Genomic DNA, 7,931 nt, shown 5'->3' on the forward strand with positions numbered 1-7,931 from the left:
TTCAGGTCTTTATGCTCATATCCGATTTTCTGACTATATCCGATTTTTTGACGACCCGCTTACATCATATTTTAAAACCCATATCTGATTTTTGCATTTACACTAAATAATGCTGAAACTATCAAACGTAGACGTTCTGAGGACTACGTAGCAGTATTTCCGCCTTCCGCGGACTTCTTTCTGACTTTTGTGATTGCGGTTGTCATGGAGGCAACGCGGCGACGGAAGGAGGGGATGCACGGGGGAGTAAAAAGGAGGAGGGCTGCTTGGCTCTCTCTGAATTTTGAATGAGGAAGTGGTTGCAGATGTGCTATACTAACAGTTTGATCCAAGTGTTGAACCTTTCCTGCGCGATGACTACTCTTTTCCGACCGTTGTCAGAAACGCACGGGAGATTTCCTCGGGGTTCACTTTTCCGTTCTGAACCCTCAGCCTCCAGAGTTGGTTAAGAAAGACTCCAAAACTTTTGGGCGAGACACCTTATTTTTAATTTACGGTTCTCCGACACTCCCCCGCTCCGCGCTCACACCCGCTCTCCTCTCCTTAAGTTACACACACACGCAAGCATGCGCGCGCGCTCACACACACACGGTCCCCATCATACACGCCCCCCCAAAAAATAAACGGCTTAGCCTGTTCCATAGCAACGGTGTTGTAATACTTCCGTATTATTTAGGGTATTCAGGGACTACAAGAGGCTTCTTCGTCAGACAACTCTTTTCCTTTATTTACTTCCGTCACACGTCACATCCGTCATCAACTTACGTCGGTGCGTGGAACAACACCGGATGTTACATCCCCCTTGTTTTAAAAAAAAAAACTTCAGTATAGTTGTCAAACTGACGAGACTGTGTAAACCATACTAAACCAGAAAGCAATCAGACTTAGCAATAAAACTTATGGAGCAAATTCAAATCCCGTTTGGATGAACTATTAAACCAATGTTTTTTTCTTTTTAGTTTTTACAAGGTTTAAAATAACACATTTGGTAACAAGGTTTCAGTCTAAAGAATACGACTGATTTGATTACAGATCTAGAACAACCCTAGGTCTCACTATGCGACCTGATCTGGTAGAAACCAGCTGTGATGTTTCTTCTGGTTCTAACGGGTCTGCGTTAGGATGTTGCAAACGCTCTGTTTCGGTGCTCGCAGGTTTGATTGGGTCAGATGCATTTTTTTCAGGATTAGGTTCTTGCGTCTGTAGAAGGTGACGTCGGTTTCTCCTCAGCATCTGGCCTTCATCAGTGACAATGTTGTAAGATCTTTGTGTGGGTGCTGGTCCAATGACAGTTGCAGGCTTCCATGTCCCAGATGGAAGTTGGAATCGAATTGTAGATCCTTGGGACAGAGCAGGCAGCGCTCTGGCACTTCTGTCATAATTTTGCTTCTGCCGGCTTTGACATAATTGTCGTCTGCTCTGGAATGTGCAGCGAGGCGAAAGGACCGGCTGCAGCTGCTTCTCCGTAGCTGGTAACACAGAGCGTAAGCGACGACTCATCAATAGCTGGGCTGGTGACTTCAGACCATCCACTGGTGTGTTCCTGTACTCCAGTAGACTCAGGTACGGGTCAACTCTTTGAGCATGAGCTTTATCCATGAGAGCTTTGGCAGTCTGCACTGTCTTTTCAGCAAGTCCATTGCTCTGTGGGTACAATGGGCTGCTCGTGATATGTTCAAAGTCCCATGAATGTGCAAAGTTTTTGAACTCCTGTGAGCTGTAACAGGGTCCGTTATCACTGATGACAGTCTGGGGCACACCAAACCTGGCAAACATAGCTTTGAGCTTTGTAATCACTGCGGCTGATGTAAGACTGACAATTTTCTCTACTTCAAAGTATCTACTGTAGTAGTCAACGGCTACTATGTAGTCACGGCTGTTCCACGTGAACAGGTCTGTGGCTATTACTTGCCAAGGTCTCTCTGGGATAGGATGGGATATCATTGGTTCTCTCTGGTGTGAGTGACGCCTCTCTAGACAGATGCTGCAAGATCCAACCAGCGTTTCTATTTGTTTTCCCATCCCGGGCCAGAACAGAACATCTCTCGCTCTCTGCTTGGATTTTTCAATCCCAAGGTGTCCGGTATGTATGCGTGACAACATGTCTGTCCTGAGCGAGTGAGGGATGATTATCTTTTCGCCCTTCAGCAAGATACCATCTACCTCAGATATCTCATGTCTGTGGTTCCAGTATTCAGCGACGGTGGTTGGGCACCTTTTGCGCGAATCTGGCCAACCTGATTGGATCATCTGCTTCAATCTTGACAGCTGCTCATCCTGTGCGGTGGCTGCTCTTATTTCTGCCATTTTTCTGTCACTCACAGGAGCATTACAGATCACACTGTGAATCTGAAAGTCCATTCCTTCACACAATGTCTGGCTGTCACACTCAATAGGTTTCCTGGACAGCGTGTCGGCGACGGGGATGTGTTTTCCTGGCTTGTGTTGGATGTCAATGTTATACCTTTGAAGCTGCAATATCATGCGCTGGAGTCGAGGTGGTGCGGCGACAAGTGGTTTGCGCATTATGGATTCCAAAGGCTTGTGGTCTGACTCGACAACTACCTGCCTCCCATACAGGTACTGGTGGAAACGCTTACACCCAAAGAGCACTGCAAACAGTTCTTTCTCTATTTGGGCATAGTTTTTCTCAGTGTCATTCAGTGCTTTGGATGCGTATGCTATTGGCCTTTCGTCCTGCAGCAAAACCGCTCCTAGGCCACATTGGGATGCATCCACCTGCAATTTCACATCCTTGGTACAGTCAAAGTACGCTAGTACAGGACCTGGTTCCTGTGTCAGCAGGTCTTTTACACGCTGAAAAGCAACGTCATGATTAGAGTCCCACACAAACTCACTGTTCTCCTTTAGTAGCTGACGTAGTGGGTCTGTTGCTTCTGAAAGTCTGGGTGCAAACTTTGAGAGGTAAGTTACCATGCCCAATATGGTCTCCAACTCAGATTTGTTGCTGGGAGGTGGCATTTCTTTGATGGCTTTGACTTTATTAGGATCGGGCTGGATCCCGTCCCGTGTTAGTTTGTGTCCAAAATAGCTCACCTCAGGCACGCAGATGATGCTTTTGTCCTTATTCAGTTTTATGCCCTTTTCTCTGGTTCTCTCTAGTACTGCACGCAGGTTCCTGTTGTGTTCCTCTTCCGTGCGGCCGTACACCAGGATGTCATCCACAATGGCGGAAACGCCTGAGAGCCCTTCATATGCTTCATCAACTCTCCGCTGGAACTCATCTTGAGCTGAAACTATTCCAAATGGAAGTCTTTTGAACCGGTATCTTCCATAGATGGTATTGAAGGTGGTCAACATGGATGAATCCTCACTGAGTTTTATCGCCCAGTATCCAGATCTGGCATCCAGTACGCTGAAGTACTGTGCACCCGCGAGCCTCGGTGTGATGTCATCCAACGTAGGCAGGGGGTAATGGGGTCTTTGGATGGCTTTGTTCAGTGGGCGAGGGTCTAGACACACCCTAAGTTTCTTGGTTTGGGGTTTTTCCACTACCACTAGGGCATTTACCCATTCTGTTGGCTCTGTCACCTTCTGTATTATGTCTGTATTTTCCATAGCATCGAGCTCAGCTTTAAGTTGGTCTCGCAGGGCATGCGGGATCCGGCGGGGGGGGCATACCACTGGGACAGCTGAAGGTTTTAGCTGAAACTTACATTCTCCAGGGAATAGACCAACGCCGTCAAAAACATCAGGAAACTCCTCCAGGATGTTTGTGCCTCTCCTGGGTTCTGCAGAAACGACATGTATTAGTCTGACTATGTCGAGGTCCAGACAAGCACGCATGCCTAGGACAGGGGGAGCCTTTTCGCATATTATGGTGAAATCCAGAGGAATGATCTTTTCTTTGTGTCTGCATGTCAGCCTGCAGACTCCTTCTGTTTTCAGTGAATGCCCACCAAATGCAGTGAGCTTGCTGTCTGCTGGGCGTAAAGCGACACTCCCGAACGTCTGGTGAAATATTTTGGCTGGTATGATGTTAGCCTGAGCACCAGTGTCCACTTTAAAACTCAATCTGTGTCTCTGTTTTCCTAGCTCAATTTCAGCATAGGCTTGTTCTTTGTCTGTGTCTTTGTAACATGAAGTAACAGAATCAACGAACAGTTCTGGTTGCTGCTCATCATCCATGACAGTATGCACCTTTCTGGGCTTGTATTTAATATTTTTAGGCTGTCTTTGCGTTCTGCACATCTTGGCGAAGTGGTTAAATTTCTTGCAATTGTTGCACTGACGTCCCTTTGCTGGACAGTCCTCCATGCGGCTGTGTTGTCTTCCACATGCTCCACATTCTGTGTTTGGAGCCGTCACATTGCTATTATGGCTTTTGAACCTGTGGTGGAACGAGCTTGGCTTATGTGGTTTTTGGCTTATTGCATGAGCAGACTGAGAAGAAATGTTGGAGGTGGCGCCTGCCATTACTTTTAGTTGCTGCTGAGACAGCTCATGTGATTTAACGATGTCGATCGCTTTTTCTAGAGTCAGATCGGGGCCTTGACACAGCAGTTTTTCCCGAACTCGTGGTGAGTTGGTTGCAAACACAATTCTGTCTCTGATCATCTCATCGCTGTTTTGGTAATTACAGTCTTTAACCAGGAGCCTTAAATCCGTTAAAAACTGATCAAAACTTTCACATTCTCCCTGTATCTTCTCATGGAATTTATAGCGTGCAAAGATTGGGTTTGCTTTGGGCGTGACATATTCCTCAAATCTATCAAAATAAGTTCTCAGTACCTTTCTTTGATCAGCTGTGAGAGTCCACGTGCTGTATACATCTCTGCCTTTCTCCCCAATCCACAACAACAGGTAGCTGCATTTTTCCTCCTGAGATTTATTACGCAGCGGGCCCGAGAACATGAGCTCCACGTGCTGGCGGAATTTTCTCCAAGCGTCAGGTAAATTGGTGGAATCCCAATCCATTCGCGGCATCGGTACGCCGGCGCTCTCCATCGTCAATCGTCAGGTCGATGTGGGCACGCTCCGTTCTGACACCATGTAATACTTCCGTATTATTTAGGGTATTCAGGGACTACAAGAGGCTTCTTCGTCAGACAACTCTTTTCCTTTATTTACTTCCGTCACATGTCACATCCGTCATCAACTTACGTCGGTGCGTGGAACAACACCGGATGTTACAGGTGTCCCGCTTCATTAGTTACCGTTTGCATCCGGACCGGACATAACAGCGGTTTCCGACTACGGTCTTAAGCCTGAGGCTGAAAGGTAACACGCTGACAGCAAAATCAGCGCACAAAAGCACCTTAAGTCATGTGATCTCAGTTGGTGGTGTCCTGAATTGACGTCACTGACGTACGACTCGCATTTACTGGGGAATATCCGATTTGTCTGCTTACATGGCACACGCAAATGCACATATCCGATTCCTTTCCGATTTATTTCCACATATGAGAGAGGCCTGTATCCGATCTGAGAAAAACGGAATCCATGTCCTGCTTACACGCTCACCGGTCATATCCGATCTGTGCCAAATGATAGGAAAAAATCGGAATTGGGTCACTTGAACCATGCAGTGTAAAGGTGGCTTAATACATTTCAGTTCACTCTGAACGCTGTAGATTTTCCTACCTGAAAAGAAACCAAAAAAGTGGTGTTAGATAATCATTTTGATGTTATCCTAAAATGTTAAATATGTGATGTGCATGTCATAAATGATGCTAAAGACTGTACTGCCTTAACACAAAGAAATGTAGAGATCAAAAGGAAAATGAAGTGATAAAAACTGGAGACTTTAAACAAAAGTCTAGCTTTTCTTTCGGTAGAATTAGCCAGATTATTAGTAATAAAAAAAATGTAAGAAACTCTGGGTCCTACTGGAATTGAGACATAGAAGAAAGCTAAATATTACGGACAGCTTTAAATAAAACAGTAAAAGAGGATGTAAAATTATATAAAAACAAAACAATAATTAGTTTGAAGGATAAATTTGCCATGTGAGAAGGTGAGCTGTACTATTCTCATTTGAAGTCTTACTCTGTAAACAAAAGTAAATTATTCAACCTGTCAATGTATTATCCAAGAAACAAAACACACCCTGCATACTTTCATAACAGTGCAGAACGGTGTAGCTTTTTTACCTGAACATGCAGAAACACAGGAGTCTTAAAAAAACATGTTTAACCAGTTATCTCTACTGATAGACATTCAGTCGAGGTATGAACTTGGTGACAATCTCATCCTGTGGGTGAACCAAAGCAGAGGACCTCCAGTAGTTACATTTTGAAGTTTTCTGAAAGAAGATTATGTTGTAAATGGCGATCCAACAGTTTGGATACAATCTGATGACCCATCTGCTTTGCACGGGAAAGTATTTAATACCCAATAATATTAGACTGGGTATTAAATAAGTGTGGTGATGCTGTTCATATTTAATATGAGCCTCAGACTGGAGACGGTACCAGTCCTCTGGAGGACTTCCTGCCTGGTTCCGGTTCCAAAGGTACCTCATCCTATGGAACCAAACCACTTCAGACCTGTCGCCGTAACCTCCCACCTGATGAAGACTATGGAGAGAATCATCCTCAGCCATCTCCGCACTCAGGTGAGCTCAGCACCGGACCCGCTGCAGTTTGCATATCGACCAGGCATTGGGGTGGATGCCATCATCTACCTGCAGCATCGGGCCCTGTTTCACCTGGAGGCCCCTGGGAACACTGTGAGAGTCATGTTTTTTATTTCTCCAGTGCTTTCAACACAATTCAGCCATCACTGCTGAGGAGGAAGCTGGAGGTTGCAGGTGTGGACCAACATCTGGTTGCTTGGACCATCAACTACCTCACAGACAGGCCACAGTTTGTGAGGCTGCGTGACTGTGTGTCTGATGTGGTGGTCTGCAGCATGGGGGCACCTCAAGGGACTGTGCTCTCCCCATTCCTGTTTACCCTTTACACATCAGACTTCACCTACGACTCCCACCACTGTCATCTGCAGAAGTTCTCAAATGACAGTGCCATTGTGGGCTGTGTATCAGGGGGGGGATGAGCAGGAGTACAGGGGGGTCATCTCCGACTTTGTTGGCTGGTGTGAAATTAACCACCTGGTGCTAAACACCAGCAAGACGAAGGAGCTGATCCTGGATTTCAGGAGGTCCCCTACACCACACTCACCGGTGAACATCCAGGGTTCAGACATTGAGGTCGTGGACACATTTAAATACCTGGGTGTTCACCTGAACAGCAGACTGGAATGGTCCAACAACACGGATGCTCTGTACAGGAGGGGTCAGAGTCGCCTCCACCTGCTGAGGAAACTGAGGTCGTTTGGCGTGTGGAGAATCGTCTGTTGGCTTGTTGTATCTGAGCCTCTGTATAATGCAGTTAATGGATGCAGTTCACAGATTATTTAATTTCTGGGTTTAATCCAACAATCTCACTATCTATCTCACTTACAATGAAATACATTCTCACCATTTACATATTCATACTTTTTCAATGTACTACATTTTTCCTCTTTTTGACAAAGAATTCCACATGTATTGTGGCTGTTAGAATAGATTTATACATAAGTTATCCCATATTTACTCTGTACTTTGTAGCTGTAAAAGTGTATTACTTTTCTGAGGAAAACAGCCCTGCGGAAGCAGGACGAATCTTATGTCTGCATTGATCTAGGAAGCAGGAGTACCCTTCTAACCTTTGACCTACTAGGATTACCCTGAAGCCACAGGAGCTGACAGATGACCCTTGATCTGCAGAAATGACCCTGATCTCCTGGGGTTAACTAAGGAATTTCCTGAGAATGGACGTTTCTTTGTGTTCTCATCATTATGAGCTGTGTGTGTATGTGTGTTTACAACCACCTCCTTGTATGCTGTATGTTAAGTAACGCCCAGATTGTAATAAAAGTGAGGAGGCAGACCTTTGTAAACTCAGAGCACACGGAGAATGGCTTGAGTA

Source organism: Oryzias latipes, chromosome 8 (genome assembly GCF_053564925.1).
Source record: "Oryzias latipes strain Hd-rR chromosome 8, Olatipes_Hd-rR_3.1".
Lineage (NCBI taxonomy): Eukaryota > Metazoa > Chordata > Actinopteri > Beloniformes > Adrianichthyidae > Oryzias > Oryzias latipes.